The 19055-nt window shown below is 50.1% G+C and overlaps 1 protein-coding gene and 1 non-coding gene across 4 annotated transcripts in view; both read left to right on the top strand.

Annotated features, from left to right (window-relative positions):
• Nucleotides 1-2319: 2319 nt before the first annotated feature.
• Nucleotides 2320-2483, top strand: LOC147824002 (U1 spliceosomal RNA). The gene has a single exon (XR_015443118.1). It is a non-coding gene; the product is annotated as a U1 spliceosomal RNA (small nuclear RNA).
• An 8330-nt stretch (nt 2484-10813) lies between these two features.
• Chst8 (carbohydrate sulfotransferase 8) overlaps nt 10814-19055 on the top strand; it is a 123393-nt gene continuing 115151 nt past the window's right edge. For all 3 annotated transcript variants that reach the window (XM_004858912.3, XM_087191094.1, XM_004858913.3), the window contains exon 1: nt 10814-11174. The gene's annotated coding sequence lies outside the window, so the exon portion shown is untranslated. The remainder of the gene's footprint in view (nt 11175-19055) is intronic.

Below are 19055 nucleotides of genomic sequence, written 5' to 3'. Positions count from 1 at the left end.
AAAATTATGCTTGGAATTGGTCATCCTTAATCAATATTTTCAGGCATATGGTGCGACCTTTCAATATATAGTTTCAAAAGAATTTTATTTCTAAAAGATTTTCTTGAACTCTATAGCTTTTGTATATGTTCTGTTCCCTGCTTTGGTTTTTTTGTTCAGGGAATTCTAACCTCTGAATGTTGAATCTTTTTGACTTAGCTTTAAGATTTGTCATTTTTGCTGGGGATTTAGCTCAGTGGTACTGCACCTGCCTCTCAAGTGCAAGGTCATGAGTTCAATCCCCAGTAACAAAACAACAACAGCAACAACAAAAAGATATGTCATTTTCTCTTTACTCTTTTGAGGCATGTTCATTTATTTGATTTTTTTTAAATGTTTCTATTTTTTCCATCTTCTAGTTCTTCCAAGGCATTATTTGTTGTTTATTCATTCTTGTATTCTTTCTACTTTAATTCCTGGAATTATGGTTTCTTTTAAACTTACTCCTCCCTGAATCTGTCATTTCATTTTTGTTTTTCTATTTCTGATTTATGTTGTTTGTTCATAGCTTATATTATTTTCTTAATTTCTTTGTAGTCAGTAGGTTATAACTGGTTTTGTAGCCGTGTCTTCCTAGTGCGCTTTTCATTGTCAACAGAGATCTTGTTTGGCCCTTTATTCTTTCCTCTTGCTTAAAATCCCTTTGTGTAGGATTTGACCTTCATTTTTTTCCTGTTGCTCATTTTTGCAAAGGTGGGTTTAATTTTTCCGAACTTTCAGGAGGTTGAGTTCAAGATAGCCTTTCTACCTTAACAAAATACCCACTAGGGTTGTTTTCCTACAGAGTTAAAGAAATACGTCAGTTTGTCTTTTGAAATCCCCAGCTCTTATAAAAATACCTTCACTGGTTTCTGGGCCTTCTGTTTCCTTCTCCTCTGTTGTTTCTGCTTTATTCCATTCTGATTTCTTTTCAGCAGTTTCTCCTCAGTGTGTGCTCCTGACCTGGAAGGAAGACGTGGCTGGTCACTTTTAAGAATCCATAGGGGCAGGGCCAGGGATTTAGCTCAGTGGTTGTGCACCCTGCCTCGCAAGCGCAAGGTCTTGAGTTCAATTCCCAGTACCAACCAACAAACAAACAAACAAAACAACAAAAGAATCCACAGGGCTACAACGTTCCACACTCTTTAGATCTTTGCACTTATACAATACTGAAGCTAGCAAAACCCATACCTGTTTCAGCTACTGTTCTCAAGTCAGATCTCTGCTCAACCCAGAGCAGCCAAGAGGTAGAGAGGAAGGGGAGGAGCCAGAGACAAAAACACACCTTTCTGGGCCACGCCCCCACTCACTGTGACCCACCTCTTCTGACTAGGCCCCACCTCCTAAGAACACATTCAACTATGAACCCATCAATAGATTAACCCACCGATGAGTTTAGTCCCCCTGTGATCTAATCACCTTCCAAAAGCCCTATCTCTGACACTTGTGAGGGACATTTTAGATCAAAGCCATAAGAGTGTTTCCTATAGATTTTTGGTTTTTCTATTTACTTATTCTGTCTGTTTTTTTTTTTTTTTTGTACCAGGGATCGAACTTGGGACCTTGTGCTTGCAAGGCAGGCAGCGGAACCACTGAGCTAAATCCCCGGCCCTGTTCTGTCTGTTTTTATTAGTGGTACATTCAAAATTATGCCACTAACATTGCTGCCATCTTCTCAAAAAATACTCCAGGAAGAACTTTCAATATTGACACCATAACGTCACTGAAGGATGCTTTATTAAAACCAAATTGAGCAAAAAAATGTGTAGTTTGTGTGGCATGTCTTGTGCTGATAAGTGTGGCAGATCCTATTGATGTCCCTTCAGCCCACCCAAGTTCAACTCTAGGAGACAGTTCTGACTTCAAGACCCAGTGTTTCCTTCTCTCCTGAGGGCTTTCCCTGCTCCCACCAAAGCTTGCTGGCCAGGTTTGTGCTTCCTGAGATCACTTCTCAAATGAGCTACGTGGACCCAAGTTCTTGTGTCTGGTCTATTTTGGGGGGAACATACTCTAACACAGATACCATGCTGGGTTCCAAGAGCCTTGCCTGTTCTAAACATTTCTTGTATAGTTTTACCTGCTTATGATTTTTTAAAAAATGGAATAATATTAGCTTAACATATTGATGGCCTTTGGTCAGAAATCTGTTTCGTCTACACAAGTGCTTTTCTTTGTCTGCGTCTTCTGTATTTCCTCAAAAGGGCCTAGTCTTGATGAGCTGTTTCTCCCAGATATTGTCTTTCCTACATGCTAGGCTTGTTTTCCAGAATTCAGAAATCCTACCTTCTAAATGGAGCTTCTATACTTACCTGGCAGGGGAGATACGATGATCATGAAGGTGGTTTTCCCAGGGCGAGGCTAATCCTTTGCACTCTGGATGTGCTGACCCCTGCAATTTCCCCAAACGTGGGAAACTAGACTGCCTAGTTTGTGGTAGTAGGGAACTGTGTGCACGCTCTCCCCTGTAGAAAGAATGAATGAATGAATAAATAAATAAATGTAGCTTCTATTCCTCTCCTGATCATGGAAGTAAGAGTCCATTATCTGTAGCACCAGAGCATCCTTTGTGTCTTACAAAATACATATTGATTTATTATCTCCCTGGTTCTTTGTGACTGTGTGTCTTGTTATGAGTAAAGACAAGTCAGGCCAAATGTCACCACGGATTTCTGATCCCTGGGGCACACAACTCAACTACCTTTCTCATGACTCGATTACAGTCTGCTTTGACTTCTAGTTGGAAGTCTGTCTGTCTGTCTGTCTGTCTGTCTGTCTGTCTGTTTTCCTCCTTGATGGTAAGCTGCTTATCCCTTGGTACCCCTCCCATCTTGTCTCTGCAAGTTTCTCAGCAAATGCTTGGCTAGGAAGCCTGTGCCTGAGGGCTGATGGCCCAGGGCACCTGTAAAGGGGGCTCAGCTTCACCCTTGAGGCCACCTCCAGCTGGTGTTTGGATGGGGACATCAGCACATCTGTAACCAGGAGTGAGCTGGGCCCATGCCATGCCCAACTCCATTCCCTGAATATTGGGATAAGGTGCCAATGCAGGGATGAGCACACAAGATGGAACTCATTTGAGCCCCAGATATTACTGCTAAGCTCATGTAGATAGGAAGCTATGTCTGAGGACAAGCATGGGGGACAGAGTGTGACAGGCTCCATGCTGGGAACTTTATGGCTGCCTTCACACCACAGGGCTCTTTGCATGATGTCAAAAGAAGGGATGTGGGTTGTCTTGGGTTTTTTTTTAAGCTAGCTTTAAACACTACTGAGAGCAAGATGTCTCCCATATGAAAGCCAACAGGAAGGAGACTGTCTCTCTGTTTCCATAGCTACAGACAGGACGCCACTGGGCAATGTTCTGAACTCCAGGGCATCCCTGGCTCTGCCTGCAGGATGAAGAAGTTTCCTAAGCTCTAGGGCAACTCAGCAATGAAGTGGCAATTGTTTGTCTCAGCTTCAGCCCCAACTGCCTTCTATTTCAGTGACAGCTTCATTTTTCCAGGTGTTCAAGAGGATCCCTTTAGGACACTTCTGCACCCAGGGATCTAAGGCAGCTGGAGATATGTTCCTTCCCCATAAACCTGCAGATTGTATCATCTGGTTCCAAAGCCTGCTGACTTTGGTACCCTGTCTACACTGAAGAGAGGATAAAGCCGAGAGGGGCGTACCTCTGAGTCTGGCGGGCCCTCAGCCACTTGCTGGGCATGGGACAGAAGGGGCTGACACTAAGGTTTTGCATCACTTGTTTCTAACGTAGAAAACTTTGGAGCATGTGAAGAAGCAAATCCACTTTGGTTTTTCCAGGTTCTTCTTTACAGGGAACCGACCAGAAAGAGTTTGGGTGTCTGTCACCAGGGTTAACTTAGCCCATTCCTGCTGAGGGATCTTCCCAAGGAGAGAGAGTAGCAGGGGCTCCAAGTCAGGGGTCTAGCCTGGGTAGCAAACATGGAACAGGAGTTTGGACGTCCCTCTAAGATGCTATGCCTGATAGATGGGCTCCTCCTGATCTGTCTCCTTGGATGCATCCTCCGCCAGGCTTTTGTGTTCAGTCCCAGTGGACAGATTCATAGCACCAGGTGCTGTGTGGGCTCGCAGCACAGTTTGAAATACCACTTGCTTAGACCACCTGGAGAAGGGCGGTACCCGCCATTGTTTTCTATCTCCACACTGGGAAAACCCAGGGACCACTGACTGCATTTGGGAAAATTCTAGGAAGTCTCTCCTCAGCACTAATCACTGCTGTGCTTAGTAGGCACTAATCACTGGTGTGCTTGGTACCACCTTTTTTTTCCAGCTCTGAGGGCACAGACCTGCAGTTCCTCTAACATGAGGTCCTTCTAGCCTGGGAGTGACACTGCCATGTGTGTGTCCTCTATCTCTGTGTCACAACTCTTTTTTTTTTTTTTTTTGGTGCCAGGGATCGAACTCAGGACCTTGCACTTTCAAGGCAGGCACCAGAACCACTGAGCTAAATCCCCGGCCTGTGTCACAATTCTAAAGCCACTGGATAGTAAACATCCCCAGGCAGGGACATCTCAGTGTGTACATCCTTACCCAAAGGAATGCCCCCGCTGACTTCTGATAAATGTTTCTAGAGTTTTCCTGTGGAAATATTTTTGTTTGGTTCAAAGCAATCTTTTCTTTCTTCTCAAAAATCTCCAAACCTGATTCTTAATACTAAGCATTAAATTTAGAACAGCATTCAAGTTTGCATTAAAAAAAAAATGCTTTCAGCTATCTCTGGAATTCAGAAGATGCTTAACAGAAGGTGCTTAACCCCCATCTCCTTCCTACCACACTATAGAAAGGCCCTTCTTCATATGGGTAGAGTTTTGAAAATGCTCTCTGGACTGTTGATGTTGGGGAGGGGATCTGGCTCTCAGAAGACCCACTGCTCCTCTTAGAACCCCCAGAAAATGGGATGCGGCTGAGTAACCTACAGTTGCTCTGCTACAGGGCACCACCAGCAGGTGCATTAGAGGGGGCGGAGTGCAGCCAATCTGGACTAAATCGGAAGGAATCTTGGAGAATTAATGAGCTCTCTAAATTAGGGAGCATTTAAAAAGGAGTGCCACTTATTTATGTTATACCATAATGCCCTTATAGTAATAGTCACCCCATGACTAACAACATATAGCCAAATAAGAGAGGAAGCCAAGCCAACATTATTGAATAGAGAGGACTATTTATACTGAACTCATTCGTATCTGGATGCAGATGAATGCACGGAAATTGTACTCCAGTGTTAAGAAATGTCGAAACCCATTTACTATACAAGGTAGGAGCAACATTCTTCTGTGGGCCTGTTCCCACTATCTTTGACTGACAGTGAAAAAGTAAACTTCAGCCCAGTCCTGCATGACATGAATGCTGAGTTAGTTTAGTCTAAATTAAATAGCAGCTACTGAATTGTGACACATAAATATTCCAGAATCTTAAACTCTTCACCCCCAGATAAAAAGAAAAATATCTATCATTTAGATTCAGGGTATAGTGAATCTCTCTCCCTTAAGGTGATTAACTGTTTCTGCTCCCTACCATGGGTGATCTGAAGAAGAAATCCCTATAAAGCTACTGGGAAATCATTGAAGTCTCGATGATTCTCGGGAACTGAAAGAGTGGTTAGTAGCCGTCATTCCAGTGGTGACTTTTCTTTTCTTCTTCTTCTTCTTTTTTTAAAGATGCACTAAAATGTACCTGAAACCAGGTGTGGTGGTACACCCCTGTAATCCCAGCTACTTGGGAGAGTGAAGCAGGAGGATTGAGAATTCAAGGCTGGCCTGGGCAATTTAGTGAGACCCTGTCTCAAAACAAAAAAGAATCTGAGCTTGGCAAGACCTTAGCAAAGATGCCAGACTGGCTCTGAGACGGGTTGCTCTTGGTCTCTGGGATCAACAAGGCCCTCCTGCAGGCCTGTTCATATTAAACTGGCGGAAAAGATACTAAGGCAATCACACAGTGGTCTGCCTGGTCTAAAGGGGCATTTTTTCCTAAAGACCTGAAGCCCCCCCCGCCCAGGGTACTTGAGCCCACTGCCCTGGTTGCTATTTGGTTCCTTGTTTGCTCAGCTCCCTCTCTGCTCTGTCTGAGTCCCCAGCATTATCTCAAAAAAATCCCCCTGTATTAGGGACTTAGAGGCTAGGCCTCCAGATGCCTAAATGGGTAACTACAAGCAGGAGAAAGCTTGATATCTCTGCCTTCCTTTTCTCTCCCTTATTATCTTAAAACTTTGGGTCAGATCCCAGCTCAGCTCTGCACACAGGCATGCTAACCACTCAGGGAATGCCTGCGTTACAAGGTCTAGTAACCCTAAAGTTACCTAACCTGTCCCATCCCCCTTCAAGACTGAGGACACCAAGACCAAGTACCTAAGACAATGTTGCAGGGACATCTAATTGCCAGTTTTTAAAACATTCAGCTCAGACGCTCTGGGGTGATGCCTAGAAGTTCTGAGTCACTGTCCTAAACCTTTAGGCACCTTGGACTCCAGGAAAAGCAGAGCCTCACAGGCCACCCCATGAGGAGGTCACCCCATAAGCAGGAGCAGCCACCCCATGATAAGAACTGCAGCTGCCTCCCAAACACAATCTGTCATCTCATGATGGGAACTGAATTGCTCCCTCAAGTGATGCTAGCTCCCGGGACCTCACAGAAACCATCCTGAGATGCCACCAACCAGACCACGACTTGACAGGGATCACCTAAGCTGCCAGCTATGCAACCCCCAACCCTTGCCTTTGTTCCCCTTCCCTATAAAACCCCAGCTTCTCTCAGCCCCTCAATGACTGTGCTTCCCAGCATGGCCATGCTGATTAAAGCCCCTTTCCTCCCCTTCACCAATGGTGGTCTCTTTGATTGGCATTCTGGGATGAGTAACAGGGCTGGTCTGTTGAGAACCCCCAGAGCCAGGGCTTTTACCCTAAAATTCTGGTAACCCCTCCTTTCTGTTCAAGTTATTCCATCAGTTTCTATTGCATACCACCCAGAAAACCCAACTCTGGTTCATGTTAAGGACTGATAGTGGTGTCACCTTAATCTGCCCCAGAAATCTTCTCTAAAAGAGGAATAAGCTTTTCTTATGGCCTGAGGACTGATAGTGAAGTTCCGGATGTTGGAACAGGTATAGGGTGCCTGGAACCCTGCAGTGTCATTGCTAATGCTGGGGATTCATATGAACATGGTGAAATCAACAAATGAGAAGGCAAATTCAACAAAGTGATTTTCAAACTTCTTGGCAACCCATAGGATGACAGAAAAGGGGAAAGATCATGGGGAATGGAGAAAGAGGACCGAGAAGGAACATTCATCCAATAAGATGACTAAGGGATGTCTTGCTGGAAGTGGTTCTGGGCATCATTCCAGCCAAGAACTTGTTGGGAATCATGAAATCATAAATCAGGCCTGAAAGGGGGGCTCTAGTCCTCTCTCTGTTTCTATAGTAAAGATGAAGCCAGTGGCCACGAGCCCACACGAGGTCCCAGCAGAGGCAGCTGGGGAAGGCAGCCATGTTCCCTAGAAAGAGTCTCCCACCCGCATATGCTCTGGTCAGCATGTCACAGATGTGATCTGTCTGCCTGTTGAACTCACTTTAGGAGACCTTGGGGTCACCCTATGGGGGTAGCCTTGGCCAGGATGGCCACAGTACTCCATTGTTCCAAATGCTTTCACGTCCTTTACCCTTCAGTCTGCAAGGCAGTCAATTGTCCCCTTTCATAAACAGGGAACAGGATCTGAGGGGCTGGAAGATAACATTCAAAACCACTGGCTGGCACTGAGAGAGCTCCAGACCACCTCCTGCTCCATTTCATTGTTCTCCTCTTTCTCCATGGGATCCAGGGAGACTGAAAAGGTGTTCCCGACCTGCCTTTGCACAGGCCTTTACTCCCCTCTGGACAAGAATGCTCTGGTTCTTCTCATGGCCACAGAATTTAGGACTCAAGGCAATGGGCTCCTGCCCTTTTCCAAACACAGTAAGAGGCAGTCTTAGCTTCTTAGTTGTGCTACTGTCAGTTCTCAGCCCAAAGGTGAGCAGGACCCTCACTGGCAGGAAGGGTGGGAGTGGGAGGTGAGTGAGAGGCCCAGAGACAGAGGAGGATAGGGTTTGCCTATGGCCCACAGCCAAGCCCCTCCTGCTCTTGCACCCTTATTGCAGAGACAGAGTGGTTTCTGACCCTCCCTCACTAGGTCTTCTCGAGCTTAGGTTGTGAACTCATAGTGCCCTGCAATAGAAGTGTCTTTTTACCTAGTTGGGATGCAAAGAGACAAGTTTGCCACTAATCTTTTGGTGGAGACACACATATCAAAAACCTGCAAGTGCGCGCACAGGGCTTCATGTCAGGGATTTGCAGCATTCCTCCGCCTCCCTCACTGCAGAGGCTGAGCCTGACTTTCAAAAAAGGGCATGAAGCCCTTGGTGAATCTCAGAGGAAAACTCGCTGCATGTTAGCACCAGGGGCTTTGGGCCCCATTAGGGATTTCCCCTGAGGCCTCTCCAAACAAGAAGGAAGTCTGAGTGAAAAATTGAAAATGTGGAGACTGTCAAAGAAATGCACTATTGTTGATTCCTAGTCGTGTCTGCCTGAATATTAGATGCAAATAAATGTTAACAAGTACAGTTGGAAAAGCTAATGGGGAAACTAGCCTTCCCAGGAGGATCACTGTGCACAGATGCGCAGGGCAGCTAAGATGGCCTGACTGGCCCCATTCACTGGTCACCGAGGAGCCTGTGTAGACTGGTCCTGTGGAAATAACGCCTGTGTAAACTTGTTCCATGGAGGCACTCAAGTTCCAGAGCCTCTTTCCGGCTTTGAGGCAGGTTTTGGGGGAATGAAAACTCCCATTTGCTCCTCACTGCTGTGTGTGTGTGTGTGTGTGTGTGTGTGTGTGTGTGTGTGTATTTGCCCTCTGGCACATGTGTGGCACTGAAGAGTTTCTCCTGACCACCACATCTCTGTGGCCAAAGTCCTGTGACCTGCCCAGGTTCAAAAGCAGGCTGGGAGCTTGTTGGCAGTTGTCCAGCCCAGCTGTGGCCAGGTGGGAAGAGGGGTTGTGTGGAAGGGCCAAAGGACCACAGGGACAGGGATAGTGTCAGTGCACTGTGGGCTGAGTGGAAGGCAAGAAGCCTTCTATTCACCCCACCCTCTCCTTCTTGGTCCCCTGCTCTGCTCTGCTCTGGACAGTTCTGGGTCTTGGGGTGGCTAAGGATTCTACTGGCCTATTTTTTCTAGCACGTGAATCCTTGTCTCCTATATTCAGTTTATTCAATCTACACCTCGAGGTGGAATATGGTGATCTTAGCTACATATTTACTGCATCCTCCAACTACCTGATGCAGCCAACAGAGCAAGGCTAGGCCACAGCACAGTCCTGGGACAGGACTGAGCTCAGTTCTGAAGAGGGAACCCCAGCTCAACCTGATCCATTTTGGAACCAGCACTGGGCCTGATCCTGGCTCTGCCATCCTCTAGATGTTTGGATTCCAACAACTTGGTGGCACCAATTCTTGCACCCTCAATTTCCTGGTCTGTAAAATGGGAATGATAATACCTACTCTGTTGTTGTATGAAAGAAAAGAAGGTCACGAGAGTGTCAGCATGCTTCTGTCTCTCTTCTCACCTATCCTGCTCTATCTTTGGATGCTCTGTTTATCTGGGCCATGAAGGAGGCCACCTGGGTCTGCCATTTGAGCCATAGTGCTGAGGCTCCCTGGCTATCCTCAGGCGTGGCTCTACTTCCTGCCAAGGCTGCCTTACCCCTCTCTGATCATCCAAGGGCCACAGGTCTGCCCCACTCCCCAACTCTACCTCTCATCTGGGTCAGCCAGCTGGAGTGAGGCCAAGCAACCAGCAGATACAGAGAGGAGGAAGAGCAACCTTCACTCTGCTTTGCTGAAAGCTCTGCAAGCTTCTGAAAATACTTTGTGTTCCTTCAAGACCAAGAGGTGACTAATTTACACAGTTTTATACAGTTCCTGAGAGAAAAGAGCCTGCTCATTGTCTGCTTGCCCCTGCAGGTTGGGGCTGCCTCTTCCCAAGGGAGAACAAGGACCCCAATCCACAGCCCTGTCCATGTCCTTGCTCTCCCTGGTGCTGTCTGGCTGTGGACTGATCACATTCCCACTCTGAGTGTAGGCCCTACACTGCAGGGGAACAGTCGGTTGGCTCAGCTCTCAGGCTGGTGACCTGACACGGTCTTCAAGGAGGAAACCCTCAAGGCACAAGGTGGGTCACTGGGTATTTTGAGCAGAATCCTAAAGCCCCAGGAATTTGGGGATCAGTGAGAATAAGTGGCAAGACTTTGGCTAAATTCCAGGCCAAACTGCAGCCCAAAGACTTTCCCAAACCTTTCTCAGTATCAATCCTCTGCCTCCCACAGGCCCTGCGCCTCCGCAGCGTCTGGTCCTGAGCACAGGACCCTGCCCATCTATGGGCCAAGCCTGCCCGGTGGAGCTTCGTCCTTTTCCCAGGTCACTCTTAGGCAGTGGTCGGACTCTGGCTGGGCAGTGGAACTCAGCGGCAGGAAAGAGTCCAGCGTTCAGGGACCGGGGAGATCCGCACAGCCCGAGCCCCGACCGCCCCACCCCCGCCCGCCGGACCGCGCCCAGCAGTGGCTCCGGAGCAGCGCGGCCAGGGGACCTCTGGAGCCGCAGAGTGCGCGTGGGCGCGGCGCCCCGGAGCTCCTGGGAGGGCCGAGCGATCACCTGAGAGATCCCCTCCCGGCCAGGCCACCCCCGTCACTGCCACCACGGCGGGGCGGGGCGGGGCCCGGGGGGGCGGGGCGCCGGGCGGGCGCGGCGCTATTTCCAGCCTCGCCGGAGGCTTCGCTCTCACTTCGCTGGGAGCCTTCCCGGCGCGTGAGACGAATCCGGTGGCGCTGCGGGGAGGAGAGAGGACGCGGCGGAGGCGGGGGACGCACCCGGGCCGAGGACGAGGAGGAACGTGGTGCCGCGCCCTCTTCCTCTCCCGTGCGCTCCGGACACCGACCCCACGCCGCTCACCCTCCGACCGCCCCGGGTTGCGAACAGAGCGAGCGAAGGCACCGGCAGGAGCGGAGGTCCTCCCTGCCGGCTGGGCGCCCCGAGCGCAGGATTCGCCCGCCGCGGAGGACCGCGCCTGGACTGGACGATCCCGTGGCTTCTCGAGCGCAGCCTGCGCCAGGTAAGTGGCTGTGCCCCACCCGTTTCTACTCCCTGCGGCCCGCTGGCCCCGGGGGACTCCGTGAGGGGTCCTTCGGGGCGGGGAACGGAACCGCACCGGCGCCAAACCCGCGGCCCGAAGCGGATTGGAGTCTGAAGCCCGGGATCCTGGTGGGGCGTGCGTGGCTCCCGTCTGGCCGCACTTTGGGGACCGGGCCCAGTAGCGGGAACTTTAATTAGACTTTCAGTCCTTAGATTTCATTCGTCTAGGTGCGTCTGTGAACTGCCTCCCCTAGGGCTCGCTCGGTCCCTGGGGACCTCCGCTCCTCCTCCAGCCCTGGGCGCCGGGCGCGCGGAGGCAGGGTCGGGCGCAGAGCGGCGAGCGCCCTGAGGGCTGGGCTGGAGCGCCCGGTGCGCCGGGGCTGGGTGCTCGGAGCTGGGGCCGGGTGCTCGGAGCTGGGGCCGGTTGTGCTGGGCAGGGGCGAGGGGGCAAGTTAGAGGCGGCCTTGGCTCCTTACCAGGCGGGAAAAGGGGCCCCGCGCGCATTCCCACCCCGCGACTCTTCAGGGCCCCGGCCTGTGCGCCCGGCGGGTGTGTGCGTCAGTGATGGTGTGAAGGTGCGTGCGTGCGTGTGTCCTGGAGTGCGGGAGTCGTGGCCCCGGGCGGCCCGGTTGGGCGGTCAAAGAATCCGCTTTGCCGCGGGACAGAGCTGAGCTCTGGCGGTGGCTGCAACTCCAGCTGCGAAGCAGGCTGCTTCTCAGCACAGCGGCTCTGGCCTCGCTGGAAGCCGGCCGGGCCGGGCCAAGGTGCATTTGCAGTTTTTGGCGGTGTCAGTGGTGGCGCTCGGACCCCTCTCCCTTCTCTGGCGCGCGACCCGCGCTGTCCTAACTTTCCTGGTAGATCTTGTCTCCAGGCCCAGCGACCCCGACCCCCGGGCTAATTGTGCTAAGAGAGAAATAGGGGTTGATCCTGAGGCTCTCTGTCCCGCAGTCGTCTCCAGGATCACAGGGGACCTCACGTCTCAGCGAGAGCCTCACCCTGGATTGGCTCTCCTGAGGGGAAAAGGCTTCCCGGGCGCTCGGCATCGCTTGGCTTGAATGTATTCAGGAGCAGAGCACACGGGAGAGGCGGCTGAGTGCTGCAGGAGGACTGTGGTGTGGATAGTGGGGCCAGGGGCCAGACAGGTAAGGGGCGGGTTAACCTTTTCCCGGAATGTTCTCACGCCACACTTACCTGGGCTCTTCTGCTTTCACCTCGACCCACACCCGAGGGCTTGTCCTAAGACCTGCCCTAGGACAGAGCAACCTCCGGAGCAGGAGGAGGGACAGTGCTCGCTTTAAATTCTTCCGATTATTATGGCTTCTCCTGACCCCAAAGCTAGACAGAGAGGCCACAAAAAGGAGTGACACTGGTCTGCGGAGGCGACCCTCTTTAATCAAGGCATCCCGCCATCTGTGTGAGGCAGAGGCCGGGCACCCTTGGCGGCAGGGGAAGCCTGTTCTGGAGCCTTCAGCAGATTTGCCTCTGTGAAGTGAGAACATTCAGACTCTGGAGACTTTGAGCCACATTGGGATGATCAGTAATTCAATAGCATAAGAACACAGAAAACCTCCAAGCCTGACCCCATCCCACTGCCTGGCCCGGTTGCCCTTGGATGCACAAATGACACAACTTATTTATTTAGCAGGAGTCAAACTCTGCCAAGAGTGAATTATGTTCCCCGGGTATTGATTTTTTAAAAAGACCCCAAATTAAAAAGTCAAGGTTTTCTTAAAGCAAGGTCAAGGATTAATTATTTATAGAGAGACATCAATCAGCTGGGGAGAGGCACATGTATAAATTGCCTGAGTGGGCAAAATAAGATCTTCCGGTTTTCCCTGGCTCCTGCTGGGGTAGAAGAGCTGGCTTGTCTGACCTCCAGGGCTTGGCAAAGTGCTGTCCAGCTGTGACCGGAGGAGGACGCTTTGTAACTCAGCCTGCTGTTTGAGATGCCTTTTTCATCTTGTAGCTGGAATATCACTTGGGAAATTTCATGCATATTTGCTGTGTTTCCGTAATGAACATTTACTGATTACGGAGTATCAAGGGGGTTTCATTTTTTAAACATTTATTCAAATCTCTGTTTATGTAAGCTAATAAGTCTGTGAAAGTTTAGTAACTGCTTTTTTTTTTTTTTTTTTTTTGCCCTATGGTTGTTAGGTGTGTGTGCCTGGCAGACTAATCTCAGAATTTGCCTTCTATTCATTTATAAGGAGTGATGTCAGTTTCTCCTGATTGGAAACATCATTTGGACTGTTTTTCCTGCTCTTTACTCTGAGTTCTAGTCAGCAGCTGTCTGATAGGCACTTGTCTATCTACGGTTTTGCAGATCGAAGAAAGGGCGGGTGCATGGAACTTTTATTGTTGTTTACTAATGCATCTAGTGGGGGATGGAGCGAGGAGGTAGGAAAGGTGCTGTCCCTAGCTCCTTTTCCCTGCTCCTCCCTCTGCCTGGCCTGGAGTCTGAGACCCCCCCCCCAGTCTTAACTGCCCCCCACCCACTGCTTCCAGCTTGGAAAAATTTCACCTCTGATTTATCATGTGGGCCACCTGTATTGGAGAAATGTGGGGTATGGAGGTACCAACAGGCAGGAAAGTCGGCAAAGGATTATGGCAGCTCTGTAACGAGCATCTGTGGCAATTAGAGCCAATACACAGGTGGGAAACAAGTGACCAGCCTTTCAACTAATCAGAAGTGTGTTATAAAAGGAGATTTACATAGGGCTGGCCCAAAGAGGTAAATGTGGCCCTGCAGAGAGACAGCCAAAAATAAAATAAAGAAGCACATGAATAAAAAATTAAGGATGATGTCTGGATGTATATGCAACATTGGTGTCCTGGGACCTCAGGAAGTTTGCTGGGTAGGCAGCCTGCTTGGTGGCACTGTGGTGACAGTAGGCTCCTTGGTGCTGTCTTTGGAGTCACTGTCCGTAGTTCTCTGACTCCAGAGCAGCTGTGCACCCTCCCTACTTGGAAAAGGCCGTCCAAAGGCAGAAGAGACCCATGGGCTTAGACAACCTGGGGTCAGCTTCATTAGCTCGGACGACAGAGAGGGTGTGGGAGGCATTGCTCATTTCTTTCCTTCTTTTTTTTTTTTTGGTACTGGGGATCAAACTCAGGACCTTGTGATTGTGAGACAGGCGGTGGCACCACTGAGTTAAATCCCCAGCCCTAGTGCTCATTTCTTATCAGCTGAAGGATGTATGACGTGATGGTCAGTAAATCACTGTGGCAGAAGATGAGATTTACAAATTGGTCATGGAGAAAAGGTGTGACTTTTACCCTGTGCAAAACTAGCTGTCATTTGTGATCTGGTGCATCTGCTGGACTTGTTCCTAGGCGGTTAAAGATTCAGGAGTGTGACCTAGGCCACCAAAGGACCAGGGAAAGCTGTGTCCATGTGGGTTGACACCAAGAAGCAGCCGTGATCCTACCTCCAAGGCCACCTTTTGGGAAGCCAGAGAGTGTCTGTCTGCATGCAGGCCTGCGGCTGGGGACAGCAGACACAATTGCCCTCCCAGGCCAGCTGCCCACATCTGGTATTTCCACTCCCTACATGGAAGGCTATGTGTTTGAAGAATCAATGCTCTAGGGCCTGATGCCTGAGGGCATGGTGCCCTTTTCCTGCCAAACCATGGCCGGACCTGGCCCTGGCAAGTGACATTTATTTTAACTAAATTGGAATTGTCAACATTGAAACCTGGAGCCAAATGACTCTCCGTGCCATACTCCCAGGGCCAGCCTGGTTGTCACCCTCTTTCCTTCTGGTGTCAATGAATGTTTGTTGAGCATGTATTAGGTGTCCTATGCCAGACCCTGGAGACAGAAGATAAGCAGAATAAGAGTGGACCCCTGCTCTTGTGGGGTTTGTAGTTGATAAGACTGAGCTCCCCGCCCCATTCATTCATCACTCACTAGTTCTCTGCCAAAGTTATTAGTAAAAGCAGTAACCAATACATGTGTGACTCTAGGCTTGAGAAAGATATAAAGGAAACATCTGGGTTGTTACAAGACCTGTGCTAGAATAATCTGACCTAGACTGAGGGATTGGGAGGACTGAGAAGGTACCGTTCAGCTGAGATCTGAAGGAGGAGCTGGTTCAAAGCAGGATGAGGTGGGAGGGATGGAGGGAGAAAGGGAGCACTCCAGGTACAGGTAAGAGCATGCACAGAGATTTCTGTCAAGGGAACGTATGAGAAAGCATAGAGCACTGTCAAAGAGCAGTGGGAGGCCCCTGTGGCAGTCAGAGTGAAGGAGAAAGAGGTAGCCGAGACTTGGCCACTTAGGATCTTTCAGGCTGGATGTGTTGGGATCTGGGACTTTATCCTACAGATTGGTACAGAGTAGGAAGACCAGTGAGGAGGCGGCTGCAGTGATCCTGGAGAAGGATGACCGTGGCCCTAAGGAGGAGTGGATGCCCGAATCCCACAGGAATTGGTGCTGGATTATGTGCGGGAGGGGAGGCGGTGAAGTGATTGGGGTATGACTTATGGGACACTAGTGGGAGCCGTTGGTTCCCTGAGGTGCCACGCTCCTGTCCACTCCACGTGTTCTCTGTCCTCCCAGAGCTGGGTGGTCAGATGGCTGGTTGTGCAGCCTTGCCTCCGTACCTTGCCCCCTGCCCACTCCTTTCCAGCTGTCCTAGAAGCTTGTGGGCTTCCTCTGCCTTTTTGTGTATTCATCAGTTAGCACTAGCAGGCAACGGGCACACAGTAAGTGACTGTATGAGCCCAGGGCTCTGTGGCTAGAGCTGTTGTTCCTCCTCCATTTCCCACCTCCCGGCTGGGCCAGACTTACTCGGGACTGGCTTTTCTTTTTCCAGGGGTGTGAGACAAGGTGCTGCTTCTCACCTGCTCTGGTCTGGGCCCAGCCCTCCTGCATGTCAATCACTTACTAGGCTGTCATGCCAACCTTCCTGTGGGCTTGATTGCCCACTGGCCTGCTGGCCAGAGTGGGCCCAGCCTGTGTTTATCCGCTTAGCTTCCTAGTCCCGTAGTAGGTCCTTCACCTGCCATGCACTTTATCTAACCTGGCAGCTGGCTGGCGCCTGCCCCAGAAAGAACTCTCTTATGCCCTTCCCTAGTTCTCAGTCCTCCCTCCTTTTCCTCCTGCCTATGGAAGTTCGTCTGTACCTGCTTCTGCCTTCCCTTTGAGGGCCTCTGCCCAAGGCTTAGAGCTTCCCAACTCCCTCTGATGTCAGTGAGTTTCCTGTGGCTGTCTGCAGCTCTGCTTCAGCCCCAGCTTCCCTGTCGACATCAGTCTTCCAGAGCTGGGGTGGGGGCAGCAGGCCTGTGAGTCACCCCGCTTCCCGTTGTGCCCACACTGCTGGCTTTGGGCCCTCCACTGAGCGGCTGCCGAGCTGCAGGCAACAACCCAGGTCACTGTCACCTTGTACTCACTCTGCCTGGGCCTCAGCCAGCTGCTCCCTAGCTGGGCCAAACTTGAAGATAGAGAGATGAGAGGCAAGGAGATGATGTTAGGAAGTATGATCTATGCTTTGGTCCCCTGGCCTCTTTACTTGGCGGTGGTAGGGGCTACTTACCCTTCTTGGGTTGTCTTGGCCATTTCTCCTGTTCTGCTGCTGTCCTTGGAGCACTGGGCCTGCCCAGATGTTCATCAGTAGGGAGGTGACACATAGAAGCCCCTTTGCCAGCAGTCCCCAGCCTGGGCGCAGATTGACTCACGTTTGACGGATAAGTTGTCCCCACCTTCAAGGCTGACTCTTCTGAGGGTCTGACTCATCTCTCTGGATAGGACTCGTCTGCCCAGGCTTGTGAGTACTGAGATGCTTCTCCAGCCTTGAGGCTCAGGCTGAGTTTTCCTTGCTAGAGGGGAGCAGTGGCTGAAGGAGGAGCAAGACCACTGGTAGAGCCAGAGCCTGATGCATGCAGTCTGCCTACATTGGCCCTGCCAGTGTGTGGTACACACAGTGTATTTACACTGGCTGAGCCAGCACTTGATAAATAGTCTCCTCACTGGCTTAACAGCTGAAGCAGGCAATCTGTCCACACTGGTGGAGCCAGTACAGGGCACATGCCGTCTATCTGCATGGGCCAAGTCTGGGGCTAGCATGCTGGAACCTTCTCTGTAGTCTCAGGGCAGACTTCACTGCCCCACCCTCTGCAAGGTCTTTGCGCAAGCTTCAGAGGTCTCAAACTCTTTCTAGTTCCAGTCGTTTTTCCTGTGACTTAAGCTTTGCTCAGGCACCAGCCTCCCTTCAGTGCTTGGGTTGGCCCACTTGGGCTTTACCTCCCAGATCTGGGGTGGTTGATCCCAATATGCAATGCGGTATGTCTACACTGGTTGAGCCAGTGAACAAAGTAGGCACTCCATCTACACAGGCAGAGCCCCCAGTTCATAATGCAGGCTGATGCTGTTTATACTGGTTGAGCTCAGGACTCCATTCACATAGTCTGCACTGGTCAGTGAGGTATTGGAGCCATTCTGTCTAAACTGTTTGAGCCAGTGCTTTCGCCACTCACATGCCTTTTTCTGAGGAAAGTCATTTAGCATGGATTACTGCCTGGGTGTGCATGGTAAATTGCATTTCTCCAGGTTGGGTCCAATCTTGCTGTTTCCTGCTTAGGTTTGGGGCCTCATGAGGTTTGGCTTCATCTGCAAATTTAATTTCATGACCATTCATCCCTGTGAAAGTACAATCTATGCCTATTATTTAAGTCTTCTCCATTCCCTCCTCCATGAATTAAAATGTCAGTGGACAGCCATGGCAACCACCTGCGCCTCTTGTCCTATCCCAGGAAGCCACCTTTGGGTTGTGACCAACGCTGACACCCACAGTCACACCTCCTGCATTTACATCCCAGCTTTACCACTTGGTTATCGCATGAGCTAGGGATTCAGTTTCCTCATCTGTAAATTGAGGATAACAATAGAATCCACCTGCTAGAGCCAGTGTGCCTAACAGACAGCCTGTGAAAAATAGCAGCTGCTAGCATCATTATTGTTACTATCCTCTGATTGGTCTCTCAGCCGAGCTCGGTTCTTTCTACCTTGGGTATCAGAAAGCATGTTGGTCAGGGGTGGAACTGGGGATGTGACAGGGGCTTAGGGAGGTTCTGTGGCCCTTGAGTTCTTTTTTTTTTTTCTAATCAGTTTCCCAATAATACCTTTCCTTCTAGTGATGAATTCACTACAGTAATTTTAAAAGTTTGGGTTTTTTTCTGGTGCCAAGATCAGACCTAGGGTCATACACCTGCTAGACAAATGCTCTACCACTGAGCTAACTCTCTTGCCCATACTACAGTACATTTTTAACCCTTTTATTCTGAGCATAGTATGGATACAGAAAAGCATACTGATCGTAAGTATACAATGCAAGGAATATCCACAAACTGAACATGCCTGTGTTCCCAGCACCCAGGAAAGGATAGGAATGTGACTGGCACTCCAGATCCCATCCACACAGCTCTCCTTACTAGTAATGGCATAGATTTGTTGTCCTTGTTTTTAAGCTTCATAGAAATGGAATTATAGCATATGAACGCTCTTTGCGTCTGGGTCAGCCTCGTGTTTGTGAGATTCCTCCACTTTGTTACTGTATGGGGGTAACAAAGAATCATTCTGGTTACCCTATAGGATTCCTGCTTGTACTCATTGGGATGAGTGTCCTCCAAAAGTCCACGTATCACAGGCTTGTTTGCCAGTGTGGTACTATTGGGAGGTGCTGTGGACCTTTAAGAGGTGGGGTCTTTTGAGAGGTCCTTAGATCATTGAAGGAGCACCCAAAAAGGAATTGTAGAACCTGTCTGACCCTCCCCATCTCTACTTCCTGGCTCATGATTTGAGTAGTTTGTCCCTACATGCACTCCATACCTTTGCCACCTGGTGCCTTTACCACAGGCCC

This window comes from Heterocephalus glaber, unplaced genomic scaffold (assembly GCF_053883595.1).
Source record: "Heterocephalus glaber isolate CG9 unplaced genomic scaffold, H.glaber_assembly_v1.0 deba00001561, whole genome shotgun sequence".
In the NCBI taxonomy this organism is placed as follows: Eukaryota; Metazoa; Chordata; class Mammalia; order Rodentia; family Bathyergidae; genus Heterocephalus; species Heterocephalus glaber.
Note: the sequence above shows the minus strand (reverse complement) of the source record. Positions and strands in the feature narration are given on the sequence as shown.